This window comes from Octopus sinensis, linkage group LG5 (genome assembly GCF_006345805.1).
Source record: "Octopus sinensis linkage group LG5, ASM634580v1, whole genome shotgun sequence".
Taxonomy (NCBI): Eukaryota; Metazoa; Mollusca; class Cephalopoda; order Octopoda; family Octopodidae; genus Octopus; species Octopus sinensis.
Window position 1 is genome coordinate 82,392,575 of NC_043001.1, and position 9,002 is coordinate 82,401,576.

The 9,002-nt window shown below is 34.3% G+C and overlaps 1 long non-coding RNA gene across 1 annotated transcript; it reads left to right on the forward strand.

Moving 5' to 3' along the window:
- The first annotated feature begins 363 nt into the window (after nucleotides 1-363).
- LOC118763522 lies at nucleotides 364-1,007 on the forward strand. Its single transcript, XR_004999281.1, has 3 exons — nucleotides 364-408; nucleotides 451-519; nucleotides 988-1,007. It is a non-coding gene; the product is annotated as an uncharacterized LOC118763522 (long non-coding RNA).
- The last annotated feature ends 7,995 nt before the right edge of the window (nucleotides 1,008-9,002 follow it).

Genomic DNA, 9,002 nt, shown 5'->3' on the forward strand with positions numbered 1-9,002 from the left:
ATGACAGCTGTGCAATATAACAAACCAAGTCAGCAATGCTCGGACACTACGATGTGTGAGCAGCACAGTTTTGTCACTCTGTGCGCACATCGGGCTATACCGCTTGACAGTGTTGCAGTACCCGTACAGTTTATTTCAGATGGGCGATAATGCAATAATAATAACAACAACAACAATAACAACAACAACAATAATAATAATAATAATAATAATAATAATAATAATAATATAATAATAATAATAATAATAATAATAATGTATCCTAGTAGTTATAGCTGCATTGGGAACTGCCCCTAAAGATCTGAACTGATGGATAGAGGAAATAGGCATAAAACCCAGTTTAGTACAGCTGCAGAAAACTGTTATTAGGGACAGCTAAGATACTTAGGAGGGTTCTTGACATCTAAGGTTACTTGCTGCAACCTGATAGGAGGCTTCTTGGCATCTAAGGCAACTTGTAGCCCGATGTTAGGATTCTTTTCTTTGCCAACAGTCTAATCTGCTGAGTGTATAATAATGGTAGTAGTAGTAGTAGTAGTAGTAGTATAGTAGTAGTAGTAGTAGTAGTAGTAGTAGTAGTAGTAGCAATAACAATAATAAAATAATAATAATAATAATAATAATAATAACAATAATAATAATAATAATAACAATAATAATAATCCTTTGTACTATAACCATAAGATTTGAAATTTGAGGACCCAATACTTGACTGGTAACTATGTTGTCAACCCTGAAAGAATGAAACGCAAAGTCGACCGAGGTCGATTTTGACGTTTTTGAAGTTTTTTTTCTTTTTCATCATGATTGTCAGGTATTATGAATTCTTATGTTTTTCGGCTTCCTTGAAAATAGAAAACAATGCTTTGTGGCTATTTCTGGCTTAGATATTTCTGTACTCCTCTGGTGGTTATCTATAGTAGTAATCTAGTTGTATAAGGCCTCTACCATCTTCAATTCGTTGTATACATAACATTTTTATGACAGATAATAATAATAATAATAATAATAATAAATAATAATAATAATAACAACAACAACAATAATAATAATAATAATAATGATAATGATAATAATAATAATAATAATAATAATAATAATAATAATAATAATAATAATAATAATAATAATACTGCAAGGTCATGTGCTGTTTATCTTGATAAAATGCCCTGATGCAGTACCAGGCAGTGGCTCTCATGGCTTCTGTTCTTAACTGATTGGAAGTGTTATCATGTACATCGTTTTGTCTTGGTATAAAAGATGGGCTACAGCAAATATTCTGCTCAATACCACAGATTTGCTTGTCAGTTGTTTGACCATAACCAGTTGAGCATGTCCCTTAGTGGCTGACGATATGTGCATCTCTGATCACGAGCAGAAGTAGTGGGGGAGCATCATAGCCATGTGTTGAGAGGGATTCTTTGGGGTTTGAATAATTCACCTCTGGAAACATGGGTGTTTCGTTCAACGTCCTTAAACAACCCTTATTCAGGGACCTTTTGAGCGGGATGGGTTACTCGATCTGAAAAAAATTCTAACTGGGCTCCACCTGCAAGGTCATGTGCTGTTTATCTTGATATGAGATCACCATGTCGCGCACATATGGTTGTGATGCATGTGCCTGGTGTACCCTTATCAGACGGGTAGTCATGATGGGTATACTGGGCTTCGTATATTTTACCCCAGTGTCACTTTGATGGCATGCTCTGCTCGCTCACTCAATAATAATAATAATAATAACAATAATAATAATAATAATAATAATAATTATTATTATTATTATTATTATAATTATAGACGTCGCAGAGTATATAATATCGTGAGGTTGTTGATTGAAGATGTTGTGTCTACCGGGGGGTTGTCAAGTAACACCAAGGACCTCAGACAGACAGTACTTTACGCAATATGCGTGCAGTTCCAATTAATGTTGACTTTTGCAATACATCTTGATTATAGGGTTTTATAAGGTTTTCAGATGTTTTTTGCAATACATCTTGATTATAGGTTTTATAAGGTTTTCAGATGTTTTTTTCAGATTGGTTGTTATTGAACCCAATGCTCCGATGATCATAGGGATAACCTTTATGTTCGACTCTCGTAGCTGCCACATCTTAGCGATCTCAGTTCTCAGGTCTCCATATTTATCAACTTTTTCTTTCATGACGTTATGTTGATCTCCTGGCACTGTCACGTCGATTATTCTTGTTTGTCCCTCCCAAAGGTTACTATATACGGCTTTCGGTGCTCTAACACTTTGTCTGTCTGGAAATCAAAGTCCCAGACGATTTTTGCCTTCCCCTTTTCGTCCATTACCTTTTCCGGTATATGTTGGTACCAAGCATCCGTAACCTCATATCCATACTTACAGCACAGTAGCCAGTAGAGGTTTTGGGATCCTTTGTCGGGTCTTCGCTTGTACTCTTTCTGCACAAGACTTTCACAAGCACCAGCAATGTGTGTCACACTTTCGACCCTCTTCCCACACATTCTACAGGGGTCCGATCACTTGTGTGGTATATATTCTTTTCCACTGAGTTGGTATTCAATGCCTGGTCCTGGGACGCGATGATAAGGCTTTCAGTATTTTTATTTAGGTCACAATTGTTGAGCCACTTCCATGATGCATCCTGGTTTTCTATTATTATTATTAATATTATTATTATTATTATTATTATTATTATGGCAGGATCCTTAGCACGCTCCAGAGAAAATGCTTAGTGGCACACACACACACACACACACACACACACACACACACACACACACATACACACACAAATATATATATATATATATATATATATATATAATATTAGAAAAAAAATATTATATACATTATATTATTTTTGTAATTTACTTCATCTTTACTTTTTAATTGTTATTTTGATTTTAACTTTTCTATTATATGTAATTTTCTAGATGGTGTAATTTATTTATTCATTTTGAATTGATAGAAGGTGGGGCGTTTTTTTTCAATTATTTTATATATATATTATATTGTGTGGAATTTGATTTAGTATTTCTAAATTGAATTCTTTTTCCTTGAAAGTTTGGATTTTATTCCCTCAAATAATAATAATAATAATAATAATAATAATAATACTATATATATATATACGTACATACATACGTATGGTATATATAGGACGCAGCGCGTTCCATTCAAACAGTTTCCTTCTACGAAATTCACTCACGAGCAGCGGTCAATGCAAAACCTCTGGCTGCAAAGCAAGTTTCTTTGCCACACAGCCATGCTCATTCAAGAACAAATTTCTTTGTAAAATTGTTGTAAAGCAGACATCATGTTGAGAATGGTAACCAGCCAGGCAGTAAAAGTGGCGAGGTGGAATTAAAGCAAGAAGTAGGAGTATCTACATAAGAAACTCTCCTTCCTAGTAGATCCCCTACCACTCTCTCGCTTTTCAATAACAGTGCAGCCAACACCGCCACCGTCACTGCCACCACCGTGTCTGTTAATGTTATAACCGGTAGCAGTATCAACAACAATAATTGTAATTCCACCAACATCGTCACTAAGATCAGTAATAACGTGACAGCCATGCGACAGAAAACATCTGTCCAAATACGGCCACACTGACAAATGCCACCGGCACCACCATTACCACTAGCAAGAAAAACAACAAAAACAACAACCACGGCTGTGACTATGGAAGCGGCATAGAGTAACAATCAGAATGGCGCTTCCGTCAGATGCGATCAGCATGAAACCGCTACAAACAGCTAACAGCCTGAACAACCAGCGTCAACCGTATCAGCAACATCAGCCGTAATAATAATAATGATTTCTTTTATATGGAGGGTAATATCAGCACACAAAACAAAAAAAAACTAATAATAATAATAATGATATAATAATAATAATAATAATAATAATAATAATAATAATAATAATAATAATAATAATAATAATAATAATAACAGGTAAGACGAAGAGCGCTCGTCGTCTACTCTGTGAAGAGTCACAACAGTCCTTTAAAAAAATTTAATAATAATAATAATGATAATAATAATAATAATAATAATAATAATAATAATAATAATAATAATAATAATAATAATAATAATAATAACAATGGCGAATTGGAGGACGGACCTGACAGCATACAGAAGAAGTTTAGGGACAGTAGAAATTAAGAGTGGCATCATCCAAGGGAACTGCCTGTCCCCACTGATTTTTGGACTGTGCTTGATACCACTAACACTGATTCTGAGGAAAGCAAAAGCTGGGTATGTATTCAAAAGCTGCTCAGAAAAAGTCAACTATTTGTTATTCATGGATGACCTCAAACTTTATGGTAAAGATGAAGCCCAAAGGTCGATGAAATAAGTACCATTTAAGCACTGGGGTCGATGTAATCGACTGGTCTCTTCCCCTAAAATTTCAGGCCTTGTGCCTATAATAGAAAGGATTATTATTATTATTATTGAAGTTAGTATTATTGTTGTTGGATCTTACTGTGTTTAGATGTGTTTTTTTAAAATTCTGTTGTACTATTTGGTTGTTGTGTTTTCCCATATATAAATTAGATTTCAGATTGTTTCTTCTATCTCGGTTCGAAATATTCTTCGTATTTTATTTATGTATTTTACGCTCTAAATTCTTTTTATTATATATTTTTTTCTTGTTCTTCTCAAGTAAAGCTAAAATAATTTTTCAACATAGCCACTATAGTGGTGAAAATGAAAACTTCTTTTCCTCTTTTACTAACAGCGGTAGCTGTCTTCTTTCTTTGCAGGAGATGGGAATAGAAATTAGATCTAATTTCAATGCAAGCAACATTGCAAATAATTTAAGAAAAAAAATTTAACAGCGCACCTAAATATATATAAAATACTAGAAAAATATCACCATTTACAACATCAAACTAGAACAACAGTAAGAACTGTTGTTTGAACAACATTATTAAAGACAGAAAACTCCAGAGAGCCTATGGTCGGTAACTCAACCTGCTCGAAATAGCAGCCAAATCTTCAAATAGTACTTTTCTTAAATTTTTAAAAAAATGGGGGACGGGTGCATTTGATAATGTTGTTCCAAACACTTCTAACAAAAAGGCGGGATGGTCAGAACTGGAATGTCTTTGTGCGCAGATCTGCTCAATGATGGATGATTTCAGAATGAACAATTACCAGCAGCAGCACCACCACCACCACCACAACCACAACCGACAACAACAACAACAACAATAACAACTATAAAAACAACAACAACATTGATGGGTAAAAGAAAAATGAAAAGAGTACGATTCACTCTTGCAATGATGGAGAATTATGACTGACCTCATTAACGGATAAGAAAGTAGGACACACGCAACAATATATCAATAACAATAACCCTTTCTATTATAGGCACAAGGCCTGAAATTTGATGGAGGGGAACTAGTCGAATACATCAATCCTAGTACCTAACCAGTACTTATTTTATCCACCCCGAAAAGATGAAAAGCGAGCTTCAAACGTAAAGTCGGAAGAAATGCCGCTAAAAATTCTGTCAGCTCGTTGCATTTTTTAATAATAATAAAAATCATCCTTTCTACTGTAGGAATAAGGCCTGAAATTTTGGGAGATGGGATAGTCGATTACATCGACCCCAGTGTTTAACTGGTACTTATTTTATCGACCTCAAAAGAATGAAAGGCAAAGTCGACCTCGAAGCATTTGAACTCAGAACATAAAGACGGAAGAAATAACGCTGAGAAATGTGCCCGGCATGCTAACGATTCTGCCAGCTTGTTGCACTTTCTAATAGTAATAATAATCATTTCTGCCTTAGGCACAAGGCTTGAAATTTGAAGGAAGGGAGATAATTGATGATATCGATCCTGATACTTATTTTATCCACCCGAAATGACGAAAGGCAAAGTCGACCTCGGGGAAATTTGAACTCCAGATGTAAAGCCAGAAGAAATACCGCTAACCATTTTGTCTGGCATGCCAACGATCCTGTCAGCTCGTTCCGCTTTTTGATAATAATAATAATAACCAGGTAAAAACCACGCTTAAAAGAAATACAGAAAACAACTCTGATGGGTACTGCACACATATTACGTAGAACCCTACACCTTAATATTCTGCCACTTTGCTGTCTTATCGTTTCACATTTTGACTCAAGACCAGCGATTGTAAGGAAGGGGTAAGTCAATTATATCGACCCCCCAGACTTCAACTGGTACTTATTTTATAGACCCCCGAAAAGATTAAAGATAAAATCGACCTCGATGGAATTTGAACTCAGATCCTAAAAAACCGAAAGAAATTCCGCTAAGCTTTTTATCCGACGCGCTACCGACTCTTCTAGCTTGCTGCAATGTGGTTATAGTGTCCGAGCATTTAGAATGTGCTATTCTCTTTGATACAGATGAAATTGGTTCGAAGACAGTAATATACGCTTAAAAGCTATCACAATTGAAGTTAAGATGAACCGCACAGACAGCTGGGCAAGCATACAATACCACTTCTCCGATCCTTTTAGCGACAGAGAGGTTTTGGTCCATGTTGAGTAATTCTGTTTTCAACATTTTAGAGCTGTTAAATCTTTAGCTAATGAAGTTAATTGAAATATTTTATTTCTGTGTTTTTATTTTGATGAATGATTAACCTATAAATATGTAACTTGGGGAAGTGTCTTCAAATACCATTCGCACCCTTTATACATTCAGTACGAGATGCTGGTTCATGGATGTGGAATAACTTCTTATAGGAATGTCCTCTATGCGTTTCGTTATAATAATTTCTTGTAGAAAGTATAAAACAACATTGGTAAGAAGATTCCTCAGCTGTCTGCTACAGTGATAGAAGTTCGTGGTTGCCATTTTCACAGCAAGAAGGTCTTGTTCATTTCATTATAAAGTACCTTTTGTTTTCCCTAGAACTACTCACCATTCTTAAAGTGGTGTCATTACTTGCAAGAGTAAGAAAGGAAGATAGATGATAGTAAAGTTCATTGGTCGTAGACACAGCTTTGGATTCTTGGCAATGACCACACACACATGCACACACACACAACACACACACACACATACACACACATACATATGTATGCATACATATGTGCGTGTATGTATATACTATATATATATATATATATATATATATATATATATACATATACATATATATGCATATACATATACAAATATATATGTATATACATATATATATATATATATACATATATATATGCATATACACATACATTGATATATGTATGCATACATATATTATACACACACACACACACACACACACACACACACCCATATATATATATTGGTTTAACGGCATCTTTCTCGGTTGAATGATAATGTCTTTGGTGAAGAGGAGAAATTAAGAAAACGCTTCTCTTCTTTCATTTCTATTGTGAAATACTGCTTAGAGACTTTCCATTTTATTAGCTTCATCTTATAAATTGATTTCACATTCGAGCACAACAAATGGATGTTCATAACAACAATTTGCTGGTGAGAGGTTATCTTAAGCTGTCATTGGTACGATAGCAAACTATTGAACAATGAGTGACGCAACAATACTTTCATAATACCGTAGATATTTATTGTTTTTATATCCTAGGAAATATTATCACTAAAGCTTAATAAAGTTTATTGAGGGAATGAAGTGTAAATTTTATCAAAATCAAAATATGATATTAAATATTTCCTGTTCTCATTAGCAGACGATATGAGATACTTTTGTACCACAGAGAGCAAAATTGAATCGTTCATACGAAAGTATAAATCTGTTATAGTTTATCTAAATGGCTGACTACACGGAAACATATTGTATCAGTTTTGCTGCGAGAAACCCTTGGGCGTTTCTTGTTTGTATTTCGTTTGTCAACCATTATGTTATGTTGTAAATAAACATCGGTTGTTTTATATTCCTGCAGAAAGAAGAATTTTTTCTTGTAATTATTTTTTAACCCAGCCACATTTTCAACAGCTGTAAAATGGCGGTTTTCAGGGAGAAATTACTTTTATTAAGGCATCATTTCTTCTTTGCCTTTCCGTTTTTCCTAATTTCTTTTTCTGCTGTTATTTCTACTGTTTATTTTCTAGCTGTTTCTTTTTTTTACTTTAGTAATTTCATCTTTGGAAATACTTGCGTTTTTTCTCATTTTTGTATATTTTAACTACTTTTTTTATGTCGTATCTTTTGTTTTCTTTAGTGCCAAACCTAAAATAAACAAGCAAAAGGAAAACACAAAAAAATAACCCTGCTATGCACAAGCCAAAATAATAATGTAAAATACATATATAGTACTGTAGTTGCATTTTCCTGTAACTTACTGCAACTTAAAAATCTGCCTGCTTTGTTTGTTAAAATACATTATGATTTTTCAAAAAAATATATACAACACATTGCATCGTCACAGAAAAATATAATTGATTACGTTAGAATATAAAACAACATAACCCCGTGGTTTCGGATTCGGTTCCACTGCACCAGCTTGAACATGTGTCTTTTACTGTAACACCGGGCTGACCTTGTAAGTGAAGTATTAGAGGAAACCGTGGAAGTGTGGAATACTGTCGCATGCAAAGATACATACATACATACATACATACATACATACATACATACATACATACATACATACATACATACACGTAGATAGGTATGTATGTATGCATATATATATATGTGTGTGTGTGTGTGTGTATATAAATATATATATACACACACAAACATGCGTATACAAACACACACATATAGGAAGGTCTTTGTCTGTGTTTGCTACCTTTCCCACCGCTTGACAACTGATGCTGATTTGTCTGCCTTCTCTTACTTTAGCGGTCCGGCAAGAATGATCGATAGAATAATAGAATTATAAGCATCGGTCTTTAAACTTAAAAATAATAAAAAAGTACCGGGCTCGATTTCTTCGGCTAAAACTCTTCAAGATGATGCCCCACATTGGCTGCAGTCCTCTGATTGAAACAAGTAAAAGATAAATCATTGTAAACGAGACCGAATGCAGTACT